The sequence below is a fragment of the Suncus etruscus genome, chromosome 4, assembly GCF_024139225.1.
Source record: "Suncus etruscus isolate mSunEtr1 chromosome 4, mSunEtr1.pri.cur, whole genome shotgun sequence".
Taxonomy (NCBI): domain Eukaryota; kingdom Metazoa; phylum Chordata; class Mammalia; order Eulipotyphla; family Soricidae; genus Suncus; species Suncus etruscus.
The window spans coordinates 90,376,154-90,389,838 of record NC_064851.1 but is presented as its reverse complement, the minus strand read 5'-3'; the positions used below and the strand labels follow the sequence as shown (position 1 = coordinate 90,389,838).

General features: G+C 34.1%; 1 non-coding gene across 1 annotated transcript; it reads left to right on the top strand.

Moving 5' to 3' along the window:
* Positions 1 to 10,505: 10,505 nt before the first annotated feature.
* On the top strand, positions 10,506 to 10,609 carry LOC126007556 (U6 spliceosomal RNA). The gene has a single exon (XR_007495106.1). It is a non-coding gene; the product is annotated as a U6 spliceosomal RNA (small nuclear RNA).
* The last annotated feature ends 3,076 nt before the right edge of the window (positions 10,610 to 13,685 follow it).

The following is a 13,685-nucleotide window of genomic DNA, read 5'->3' as shown; positions in this document are numbered from 1 at the left end:
TGTCTATCTTGTTTATTCAAACAGCTTCTGGTCTCATTAATTCTTTGTATTATTTTCTTTGTTTCTAAATTGTTGATTTCTAAGCTGGTTTTATGATTTCTTTTCTTCTGCGTGTGTTTAGGTTCCTTTGCTGTTTGTTTTCCAGATGCTTAAAGTGTCCCTTTAGATTATGGATTTTGTCATTTCCTTCTTTCCTAATGTAGACTTGTATTGCTATGAGTGTCCCCTTAATTACTGCTTTTGCTGTGACTCATAGATTTTGACAATTTGCTTCTTAATTATCATTGATTTCAAGGAATATATTTATTCTTTGAACAGCTGTTGTTGAGCAGCATGTTGTTTAGTCTCCCGGGTATTAGATTTTTCCCACATTTTCTTTTGGCAGTCAGGTCTTGATTTTTGTATCATTGTGGCCTGGTGTATAATTCTTGTATTTGTGAATTTTTGTAGTTTGATGTGTGTCCTAGAATGTAGTCTATCCTGGAGAAACTTCCATGTGCGCTTGAGAAGAATGCATATTCTGTTTTTTGAGACTAAAATGCCCTATATAAATCCATTAGTTTAATAATTGTAGGTTTTAGGGCTTTATGTTTTTGCTAGTTGTTCTGCCTACTTGATCTGCCTAGTGGCAATATGGCATTGAAATCTTTCGCCAACATGATGTTTTTGTCCATATGTTTCTCTAGGTTTGTAAGCAAAAGCCTTATATATTTCACTGGCTCTACATTTGGTGCATGCATATTAATCAAAGTTAGAACTTCTTGAATCTATTGTTCACCCTGATCAATAAGTAGTGACCATCTATGTCTCTAAGTACTTTTGTGAGGTCGAATGCAGTTTGGTCTGATATGATTATGGCTGTCCCCACTTTTTATTTTTTTGTTTTTCAGTGGCTTGTATCATTGTTTTCCATCCTTTAATCTGAGCCTGTGTCTACCTTGAACTTTTAAGTGTGTTTCCTGTAGGCAGCAGATGTCTGTGTTTTGTTTCCTGATTCAATCTGCTAATCTGTGCCTTTTCATGGGAGAATTTAGTCCATTGACATTTAAGAAAATATTGACAGAAAGAGGTGTTGAGACATTATATGTGTAGGGTTATTGTTGTTGTTACAATTTGGGGATTTGATTTTTGTAATTGCTTTTTAAGTAGTCCATTTAGGGTCAGTTTAGTTAGTGCAAATATTGTGAGTCTCTTTTTTTTTATCTGAGAAAGTTTTTAATCCTTTCTCCTAAGTAAATGAGAGTTTTGCTTCAGGTTGTGGACTGTAAGTGAAAGTTTCTTTCCTTCAATTGTATGAATATATCATTCATTCTGTTCTTGCCTGATTGTCTTTAAATGGAAGTTTTGTTTTGATTCTTATGTTATTTCCTTATACTTGAAGTTCTTTCTTCTCCCTTATTTATTTTAAGAGCTCCATCTCTGTCTTTATTTTTCATTTGGATTACTAAGTGTTTGATATTGTTCTGTTAGGTTCTGTTATGTTTGGCAGTTTTGCCTCTTGGATTTGTAGAGAACATCTTTCCCACGGGTGGGAAATTTACTCTGCTATTATCTCTCATACTACTTGTTCTTCCCCTTTCCCATTTTCTTCCCATTCTGGTATTCCCTATAATACAGAGATTATTTTTCTTGTCTTTGTTCATTAATTACCCTTACATTTTCTTTTAGTTTTTGTCTCTCCTTTCTTCTTGATTTTTTTTTGTTTTTGTTTTTGTTTTTCTGGGACCACACGTGGCAGTGCTCAGGGATTACTCAGAAAACACTCCTGGCAAGCTGGGGGGACCATATGGGATGCTGGGATTCGAACCACCGTCCTTCTGCATGTAAGGGCAAACGCCTCACCTCCATGCTCTCTCCAGCCCTCTTTTTTGATTTCTTTATCACTGCTGGCTGGTAGTTTGTCTTCAAGTTTGTGTATGCAATTCTCCACCTGTTTAATTCTAGTATTATAGCTTCTAAATATGTTTTATTAGTTCCTTCAGTTACGTTTGTATAAATTCTCTTATCTTCTGAAAGAGTTCTTCTTTGAGTTGGTTGAATTTTTCATTAATATGTTTCTCAATTTTGCAGGCTAGTGACTCTTTGGTTTCCATTGCTAAACTATTAAGTTTTGATTTTAGGTCTTTATCTATAAGGTTCAGGATTTTGGGTGGACTTGGAGACTTTTCAGGATTTATCTCCATATTCCCCAGTGTGTCCTCCTTAGCTTCCCCTTTGAAGTTTGCATTTAGTGGTTTGGAATGCTGGAGTATCAGGTGCTTAAGAATGTGATCTATTTAATTCTTTGTATGAAATGTGGCTGGAGATATATTTTGATATAAATTGAAATGACTAGTGTGTCCACACTGTTTAGGATAAAGGAAGGCTGATGAGTAGGGTGGTCAGTAATGGCACTGGAACACAGAAGGAGGCTGACGGAAGGCTGCAAAGGAGGCCCTGTTTGATGGAGGGGATTAGGTTTGGTGTTTCCCTGTTCCTGCCCAGACACAGAGCTTACTATCTCCAGGGAGCAAACAATCAGCAATGGCACTGAAACCCAGAGGAGACTGAGAAAAGAGACAGAGAAAAGACCCCAGAATACAGCCCCATTTGTGTTTGCTGGAAGGAAATAAAATGGGATAATCACTATTGCCTTCCAGACACAAACCTGGCTGGCCCCAAAGGGTAGGCAGTGACAATCGAACCCAGAGAAGTCTGTGGGAAGCTGCAAAGGAAGCCCCTTTTTGTGCTGGGTGGAGGGGATTAGGTCAGTGTTTTTCAGCCTTTTTGTGCAAAGGCATACTTTATTCATGAAAAAAAAATCACCATTAGAAAATGTTAAAAACAATTTAACTCTGTGCCTATTGACTAACTATATTGACTATATATGAAGTAATTCTCTTGAATAGGAGTCAAATAAACACAAAGAAATAATTGTTCATATTTCTGTTCACTTACTCAGTGCGAAACCTGGGCCGATTTGGCTGAACACAAAGCTGATATTCTGGCACGAATCAAAGAAAGACACACATGTAGCTCTTTGTCAACAGCTCTCAGTCTCTCTCTGTCTTTCACAGTAATATTTAAGGCACATAGTAGTAATGAATGAGGGGCATTCTCATCACCAGTGTTGTCCTCCCTCCATCCTGTCCCAGCAAGCATCCCTCTACCCCGTCCAACCCCCCCCCCCCCCGCCCCATAATGCTAGTGCCGCTGTCTTTATAGTCTGTAACATGTGCTTTGGCTCACAAATAGACCAATCACACCAAAGCCGTTTGTTATGGATGAAATTGGAATTTTTCCCACGGCACACCAGACAATATCTTACGGTACACCAGTGTGCCAAGGCACAGTGGTTGAAAAACACTGGATTAGGTCTCTCATTTTTTATATTGCTTTCCATTAAATTTATTTCCACTGAGCTCTAATAACAGCATTATTAAAACGTTTCTTTCTAGTGTTCTTCAAGTAATTTGAAATGTTCTGAGATAAGACAAATTCTTCAAGTGTTGTCTTGATCCACCAGTGTACTTGAGCTTAGTCTGTATAAAGTATCTATTTTTGTATGACTTAATCTTGGAAAGTTACATGAGACTAAATACTATTCATTCCTTCTAAAATGTTTTATTTGTATATAGTTGTTTTTAAAAGTCTCATAAGTTTTTACATGTTAGCATTATCAACTGTAATCTATCCTCTTCAATGTCTGATTTCTTTTTAGCACAGTTTTATCCCTATTTTTAATTGAATCTAGCAAATACTTTATAAATTTTATAATCCTTTGAGGGGAAAAACATATCTTGGTTTAACTGATCTGTTTCATTGTATTTTAGTCTATTTTATTTCTTTAAATGCTAATAACATTTAGTATTTTTTTTGCTTTGGTTCTATTTATAGCTCCTTTTTAGATAATTCAGACTAAAATAAGATTAATTAATTCAGACTTCTATTAAAATAGATGGTCTGTTTTGCTAATCACTTAATTTTGAAATACCACTATTGCAATATCCCAAGGAAATCTATATCTTTTCTTTCATTTTGTTGGTTTCCAAACAAATTTACTATAACTTATTTCTTGGTTGACCCAACTATTTTTCAAAAGTATGCTGTTTAATATTCACATACTTGAATTTTCTTTAGATTTTTGGACCACATATAGAGATATTTAGGGTCTCTTATTAAGAATCATCTATGATGGAGCTTGGAGAACTATATGAGATAACAGATTAAATCAATTTGGCTATGTGCAAAGTAAGCACCATCACAAATGATGATGTTTACACCCAATTCTTGACTCTGCTTTTAGAGCTTGGTAGGCTGAGGGTATCATATTGGGTGATGGTGATTAAATACAGTTCAGTGTATGCAGGGCAAGTGCCCTACCCACTGTACTATCTATCATTCATGTCCTCTTCTACTTATTTTAATATGCTTTGAAATATTGCTTATCTTAACTTATATAGTTTGTAGTTCATATAATTATGTATTTCATATAAGTTAAATAAAGTCAAACATTAAGCAGTTATAATAAAATACTGGGTAAGAGCTGAATAAATATTGCCTTAAATTATTTATATTTATGATTACAATTTCCCATTGCTCTCTCAAAGAATCCTAGAATATACATGATTGTTTACTTCTAAGAAGTATTTTTATATTTTTCTAAGAAAATATTGTGACTTGAGAATTATCATTTCTGGGAATACATAAGAAATAAAAACATGTAGTAACAATATTAATAAATAATGTTCTCATCATATTAATTCTCTTTGTCATAAGTGTTCTGATGTAACGTACAAAATCACAAAGATTTTTTGTTTTAGTCTTCAGTAGTTTTATTGATTACCTACTGATTTACCTACTGATTACTCAATTATTGTAATTATTTTGGGTATATATTTATTTATTTATTTATTTTTGAAATTTACCAGTGGCTGCTGCATTTTTCACCTCAGCTTATACTAGAGTCACTAAGTTTTCCCAAAATTAGGAAGGTAGGCTTATACTTGGGTCAGCTAAAGCTAGAGGATGTAGGCACTTAAAAATATCTACATTCCTTATAATTTGGGGGGAAGGGGAAACATTAGTAGTGTTCAGAGGTTACTCCTGGCATTACATTCAGGAATTACTCTTAACAAGCTCCTAAGAGCCTATAGGACGCCAGGGATCTAACCAGGTTGCTGCATGCAAGACAAATGCCCTTCCACCTATGCTATTGTTCCAGCCCCTAAAAATATCTCCACTTTTTTAAATATTGCTTGCCTGATGACATATCACTACATATCATTCCCAATTTTGGAAACGCATCAGGAACAGTTTCTGGAAAATTCTGAAAGTGTATTTTTGTGCATTTATGCATATAATTGTGTTTATTTTTCTGATTCTTTATGCATATAATTGTGTTTATTTTTCTGATTCTACTAATCTTCATATTGAATCAAATATGAAAAAATATCTCTTCTAAATATCCACCCTTACTAAAAACCAATGCCTTTCAATTCTGTCTGAAATAATTTTTATTATTATTAATGCCTAGATCCTATTCAGTGTTATATTAAAATAGAGATAGCATGGAGATAAGATGTTTGCCTTGCATGAAGAAGGACGGTGGTTCAAATCCCGGCATCCCATATGGTTCCCCAAGCCTGCCAGAAGTGATTTCTGAGCATAGACCCAGGAGTAACCCCTGAGCACTGTTGGGTATGACCCCAAAACAAAACAAAACAAAAACAAATAAAATATATAACATGGGTGCTTAGACTCAAAATTTTTCAAAGTACTTTAAGCCACTGCAATACATGACAAGATTAAAAACCACTTTTTTAGACTCTCATTTTTCTCTTCCCTCTATTAAGCTCTAAAGTTATACTCCAATATCTTCCCAACACTACCTTCAAAATATTTACTTAACTCATCAGTCTTCCCATATACTTAATATCCAGCATTGGTCAAGTGTAACTTCTAAAGCTTCAAGAAAAAGACAATATTACTCTCCTTTTACTTTCTTTATAACAAAATATGTGGATAGAAAAAGAGGGATAAATGTGAAGGAATGAATAGCTAAAGTGAAAAATGATTAGAATGATTAGTTGTCAATCTCTTCAGTGCTCTTTTCTAGTTACTTAATTTCACTTCCACTTCCAACAAAATTCCTTCCCACATAGTTCCTCCAAGATCACTTCAATTTTTGGTTCTGATCATAAATTATTTTTCTCCTTAGAAACAGTTAAGAAATAATTTACTATTTTATTTGTAACCTTAATATGACATATGTAGTCATAAATAAAATCAATTTATTAAATGAGTATTTAAAATAGCTATAAAATAGTTTCATTAAAGATTGGCTTGAAATGATAAGTGCTAATATGCACAAAATATACTTTCTTTGCCTGAGATATAACAAGAATTGTAGTCACCATTTACTGAACATATTTTGTTTACCTGTATCCTATCAGAATTCCTCATCCTTATACCATACCTGCAGAGTTAACATACTCATCTCATAACTAAGAAGAGAGTCCATGATCATAGGCTGAGAAATAGCAGGGCTCTGGTACAAATAAAATTCTAGTGTGGAAACAGCTTATATACTGAGTTGTGTCATTTGACCTTGAGCATGAGAAGAATGATAGAACCTTTTACAATGTTTATGAATTACATCCTGAATGTATTGTCTAATCTTTAAAAAAATCAATATTATTCTACTCAACTATTTCTATGTTTTTAGTCATTTAGTGTTCTTCATTTCTATTGCCATTCTAATTACTGAAAGCTGCTCTAGTCTCAAAGCCTTTTCATTTTTTTTTTAATGGTTTTTGGGCCACACCCGGTGACGCGCAGGGGTTTCTCCTGGCTATGCGCTCAGAAGTCACTCCTGGCTTGGGGGACCATATGGGATGCCGGGGGATCGAACCGCGGTCCGTCCTAAGCTAGCACTGGCAGGCAGACACCTTACCTCTAGCGCCACCACGCCGGCCGCCCTTTCATTTTTTTTAACTTGATTGATAGATTGGTTTCTGGGCCACAACTAGTGGCACTCAGGTGTTACTCCTAGCTCTGCACTCAGAAATAAACCCTGGCAGGCTTTGGTACCATATGGGATGCCAAGAATTGAACTTGTTCCCTCCCAGGTTGGCTGCATGCAAGGCAAACATCCTACCACTATGCCATCTCTTTAGTCCCTCAAAGCTTTTTCTGATGATAATTTTTAGAGATTTCCATTTCTCCTCCCACAGATCACCTGAAATTCATAACTGGCATAATTTTAAAATCTTGAAACAGCTTAATTATAACATCAATTGCCAACACAATTGTAAGAGGAGAATTTTTGCCCACTTTATTTGATATCCTTTATGATTTTTTGTAGACTCTCTTTTATCATGACTTTAAAAGATATGTTGGGTATTATTTTTTTTTACAAAGTTATTGTTACCATTTTATACAATTTAGTTGTACAATGTTTTTTTGGCAAGGATCTAGGTCAGATACTTTAGGTTTTCAATGCAAGAAATATATAATAAATGGCACAATAAAATATGCTGAGTGAATATAATTCCACACAGAATAAAATATCAGATTCCCACTGATATTGCAGTAAAGAATAACCTGGATTAAAATAAAACTGAATTTATTTACAAAAGCTAATATTTTTAAATTCCAAACAGAAGACAAAACTAGAAAACTAAATGATATGATACAGTAAGAAAACAACTCATCTGCATTCAAAACTCAGTTGCCAAATATAACACAGCCAAAATGCCTGCTGTGACCATTCTCAGAAGAAAATAAAGGGAAATAAGTGTGAGGGCACCTCCTCTTCACAAGGTTGACAATTCAATCTCAGAAATAAAACAGCTTAATAAAAGAAGATGAAACACAAGAAGAGCTAGCACAGAAAGGAAATAGAGAGGGAAAATGTATCAAGACTTCTTAATGGGATAGGACAATAGACACAAAATATGGGAGTTTTGAATAGAGCAAGGAAGAAAATTCACAGAAATGTTTAGGATTCAAATCATTTTAACATTTAAATTCATGATTTGTTTCAAAGACAATGAAAAATTAAAATGAAGTTTGGATATAGCTATATAAATTCAAAAAACCCTTGTTCATTTCTTTTTTTCATTGATGAGCATGCAAAAAGAACACTAGAGAGAGATTAAAAGATATCAACACGGACAACATAATACACAGAATGATATGCTGAAAAGGCTAGATATTTGTATATAGAGATGCTCAGAGAATTATCTCCTAAATTCCTCATTCCTAGTTAGAGGTTTTAATTTTTGAGGGTAAAGGGTATTGCAGAAACTTATTTTCTCTAATAGTGGATGGAAAGCTTAACACAGAAGAACTCACCCCAAGTGAGGGATTTATAGACTCTTTGCTTTGATTATAAGACTAAATTCAATTCTGACTTCTTCTTTGTTTCAGGAAGAACACTTACCATAGGATACCTTGAGAAGATAAAGCCCATCTATAAAAACGAAGGCATGTATGAATACAGGCACACATACATTTATATACATTCCACTCCTTTTGCCTAATCCTGCCCCTTCACACTTCACATACATGTAAACACCAGAATTGTCTTATAAAAACCAAGATATAGCAAAAAGAACGAAAAGAACTAAATAAAGAAGAAAGGAAGAAAAGAAAGAAAGAAAGAAAGAAAGAAAGAAAGAAAGAAAGAAAGAAAGAAAGAAAGAAAGAAAGGAAGGAAGGAAGGAAGGAAGGAAGGAAGGAAGGAAGGAAGGAAGGAAGGAAGGAAGGAAGGAAGGAAGGAAGGAAGGAAGGAAGGAAGGAAGGAAGGAAGGAAGGAAGGAAGAAAGAAAGAAAGAAGAAAGAAAGAAAGAAAGAAAGAAAGAAAGAAAGAAAGAAAGAAAGAAGAAAGAAAGAAAGAAAGAAAGAAAGAAAGAAAGAAAGAAAGAAAGAAAGAAAGAAAGAAAGAAAGAAAGAAAGAAAGAAAGAAAGAAAGAAAGAAAGAAAGAAAGAAAGAAAGAAGAAAGACAAGAAAGAAAGAGGAAGAATGAGAGAAGAAAGAAAGAAAGAGGAAGAAAGAGAGAAGAAAGAAAGAAAAAGAAAGAAAAAGGAGAAGGAAAGAAAAAGAAAAACAAAATATGACAAAAAAGGAGAAAATGATTTAAAAGTAATGCAATTAACAAAAAATAATCTATATCAAAAATTCACTCAAATAAATACTAATTTTTGCTTTTTCTTTCTTCTTTTTCTTTCTCCTTTCTTTCTTTTTCTTTTTTCTCTTTCTTTCTTTCTTCTTTTTCTTTCTTTCTTCTTTCTTTCTTCTTTCTTTCTTTCTTTCTTTCTTTCTTTCTTTCTTTCTTTCTTTCTTTCTTTCTTTCTTTCTTTCTTTCTTTCTTTCTTTCTTTCTTTCTTTCTTTCTTTCTTTCTTTCTTTCTTTCTTTCTTTCTTTCTTTCTTTCTTCTTTCTTTCTTTCTTTCTTTTCTTTGAAACACAATTGATGTTAAGGCTACACCTAGACTCTAAGCTTGAAGGTCACCATGCAAGTATCTTTCCCATTGAACATTCCAGCCACAGAATGTTTTATTTTAAGTATAAAGTTACTATAAGTATTTCTCTCCTTTAATGTATCTTTTATATTTTTAGAACTGAACATGTGTAAATTATAAAAGTGAACGAGTTTTGGACAAATGCACATGCCAATAAAACCATTATAAAGGTAATAAATATGTATATCATGAGAGATATGGACCATCAACACCCACCCCACATGTTCTGAATTTATATCTTCAACTAAAAGCTTTCCCTAAAAACTCCTATGCTCTCTTTTCTTTTATTTATATATTATTTGGGGGGGGGGGCTACATTCAATGGCATCCTGGGGTTATTACTGGCTCTGTGCTCAGAAATCACTCCTAGCAAACTCGGGGAACCATATGAGATGCCATACTGGATTGTCTGCATGTCAGACAAATGCCCTACCTATCTCTTTAGCCCCTATTTTCTTTTATTACCAAGTGTTTTTAATGTTATTGTTCAGGTAACATGTATAAATACTGTAAATTTTATTATTTATATTTTTGATTCCCAAAGTTACTGCTTCACTATCATCCAAGTTACAAGGCCTCAATACTTTATTATCCTACTTCTAGACCACTTTTTCTTTTCTCTTTCTTTCTAGAACCTAGGTACTGCTGAAAGTGTATGTTTGTAGCCCTGGCATTCAATTTATTTATTCACAGGGGCCATAAAATTAAAGTTTGTAAGCAAACTCCAAGCCTTGTAGATACCAGGCACTGCTCCATCTATACTCTTAATCCAATCAGGCCACATTTCACATGTTATCAATAAATTGTTAAAGTTATAGTTATAAAATGATTTTCTAATATCCAATAATTAATTGTAAAGGATTTTCTTAGATATTATAAAAAGAAATTAATGTTTTACTTATATTAGTTTAACAAGCTTTTTTTAATAATATCTTTATTTAAACACCTTGATTACAAACATGATTGTAGTTGGGTTTTAGTCATAAAAAGAACACCCTCGTGCTCGCTTAGACAACATATGTACTAAAATTGGAACGATACAGAGATTAGCATGACCGCTGCACAAGTATGACATGCAAATTTGTGAAGTGTTCCATATTTAGAAAACAAGCAAACAAAATAACAGAACACCCTCCTTCACCAGTGCAACATTCCCACCACTAAAGTCCCTCTCTCCCTTCTCCCCTAAGCCCTGCCTATATTCAAGATAGGAATTCTACATCTCTCATGCATTAACATTGTCATGATAGTTAGTGTAGTCATCTCTCTAACAACACTCACCACTCCTTTTGGTGAGCTTAACATTGAGAGCCTGTCCTTCCAGCCTTCATCTCTGTTGTCTCTGGGCATTATTACAATAATAACTTTTGGTTTTCTTAAAACCCATTGATAAGTGAAACTATTCTGTGACTATCTCTCTCCCTCTGACTTTTTCACTCAGAATAATAGATTCTCATATCCATTCATGTATAGAAAAATTTCATGACTTCATCTATCCTGAAAGCTGCATAATATTCCATTGTGTATATGTACCACAGTTTTTTTAGCCATTCATCTGTAAAAGGGCATCTAGGTTGTTTCCAGATTCTGACTATTGTAAATAGGACTTCAGTGAATAAAGATGTGAGAAAGGCATTTTTGTATTGATTTTTTTGTGTTCCTAGGGTATAACCCTAGGAGTGATATAGCTGGATCATATAGGAGCTCAGTTTCCAGTTTGTTAAGGATTTGCCATATTGTTTTCCATAAAGGCTGAGTAAGACGGCTTTCCCACCAGCAGTGAATGAAAGGTCCTTTCCATATCCCCACCAACAATGATTGTTCTTGTTCTTTGTGTAGAGTGCCAGTCTCTGTGACATGAAATAGTACTTCATTGTTGTTTTGATTTGCATCTCCCTGTTGATTAGTGATGTGGAGCATTTTTTAATGTGTCTTTTGGCTATTTGTATTTTTTCCTTGAGAAATTGTTGATTTCTTCTCCCCATTTTATGATGGGGTAGGTGATTTTTTCTTGTTAAGTTCTGTCAGTACCTTGTATCTCTTAGATATCAGCCTCTTATCTGATGGGTTTTGAGTAAATAGTTTCTCCCATTCTGTGAGTGGCTTTTGTAACCTAGGCACTATTTTTTGAGGCGCAGAAGCTTTTCAGCTTAATATAATCCCACTTTCTTATCTCTGCATCCACTTGTTTGGAGAGCTCTATTTTCTCCTTGACGATGCCTTTAGTCTCAACATCATGTAGTGATTTGCCTATGTGATGTTCTATATACCTTATGGTTCTGAGTCTGATCAAGGTCTATAATCCATTTGGTTTGACCATGATACATGGTGTTAACTGGGGGTCTGTTTTCGCTTATTTGCAACTGGCAGACTAGTTGTCCCAACACCAATGTTGAAGGTTTTATTGTCCAGCTTGCATTTCTTGTCCCTTTATCAAAGATTAATTGATTATATGACTGGGGAACATTCTCTGGATACTAAAGTCTAATTCATTAAACTGAGGGTCTGTCTTTATTCCAATTCCATGCTGTTTTAATTACTAAAGATTTGTAATACAATTTAAAGTTGGGGAAAGTGATGCCTCCCATATTTCTTTACCAAGAGTTTCTCTAGCTATTTGAGGGTGTTTATTGTTCTAAATTAATTTTAGCAGTGTTTGATCCACTTCTTTGAAAAAATGGTTTATTTAGAGGGATTGCATTAAATCTGAACATTACTTTGGGGAGTATTGACATTTTAATGATGTTAATCCTCTCAATTCATGAGCCGGGTATATATCTCGTTTTTGTATCCTCTTTTATTTTTTAAAACAGGGTTTTGTAGTTTTCTTTGTATAGGTCCTTCACCTCTTTAGTTAAGTTGACTCCAAGATATTTGAGTTTGTTTGATACTCATGTAAATGGCATTTTTAATCTTCATTTCTTCTCTATCATTATTGGTGTACAAGAAGGCCGTTGATTTTTGTGTGTGAATTTTGTAGTCTGCCATTTTGCGATATGAATCTATTGTTTCTAGAAGCTTTTCGGTAGAGTCTTTAGAGTTTTCTAAATATAGTAACATGTCAGCTGCCAACATAATTTCTTTCATTCCTATCTGGATGCCCTTGATATCTTTTCCTTTCCTAATCGCTATGGCAAGAACTTCCAGCACTGTATTGGATAGGCATGGTGAAAAACGGCAGCCTTGTCTAGTACCAGATGTTTTAGGAATTCTTTTAATTTATCTAAGTTGAGAATAACATTTTTATTGGCTTGTGATAGATGGCCTTGACTATATTGAGAAAAGTTACTTTCATTTCTATCTTGATGAAAGACTTTTTTTTTATCAAGAATGGGCATTGGAGCTTATCAAATGCTTTCTCTGCATCTATTGATATGATCATGTAATTTTTATTTTTATTTTTGTTGAAAAGTATTATGTTGATTGATTTATGTATGTTAAACTGTCCTTACATTCCTGGAATGAACCCTACTTTGTCTGGATGTATGACCTTGTTGATGTGATGTTGGATCTTATTTGCTAGGATTTTATTGAGGATCTTAGCATCTGTGTTCATCAGGGATATTGGTCTGTGATGTTGGCTTCATGGAAACTATTTGAAGTATTTGTACATAATTTTTAACTTTTATGAAAAATCCTGAAAATGGTTGGTAGTAGTTCCTCTTGAAATGTTTGAAAGAATTTGTTAGTGAATCCATATGGGCTGGGCTTTTCTTTTTGGGAAGACTTTTGATTATCATATTAATTTCCTCATTAGTGATAGATCTGTTTAGATATGGTAGGTCATTGTGGTTTAATTGTAGAAGATTATAAGAGTCCAAGAGTTTATCCATTTCTTTCAGGTTCTCATGTTTCACGGCATAGGGTTTCTCAAAGAAGTCTCTTATTACCCATTCAATCACTGCAATATCTGTAGTGATCTCTCCATTTTCATTTCTTATTCAGTTATTCTCTCTACTTTTAATTGTGAGTTTTGCTATTGGTTTATCAGTCTTGTTTAATTTTTTTAAAGAACCAACTTTTGCTTTCATTAATCTTTCTTTTTTTTTTTTGGTTTTTGGGCCACACCCAGTAATGCTCAGGGGTTACTCCTGGCTATGTGCTCAGAAGTTGTTCCTGGCTTGGGGAACCATATGGGATACCGGGGGATTGAACCATGGTCCATCCAAGGCTAGCACA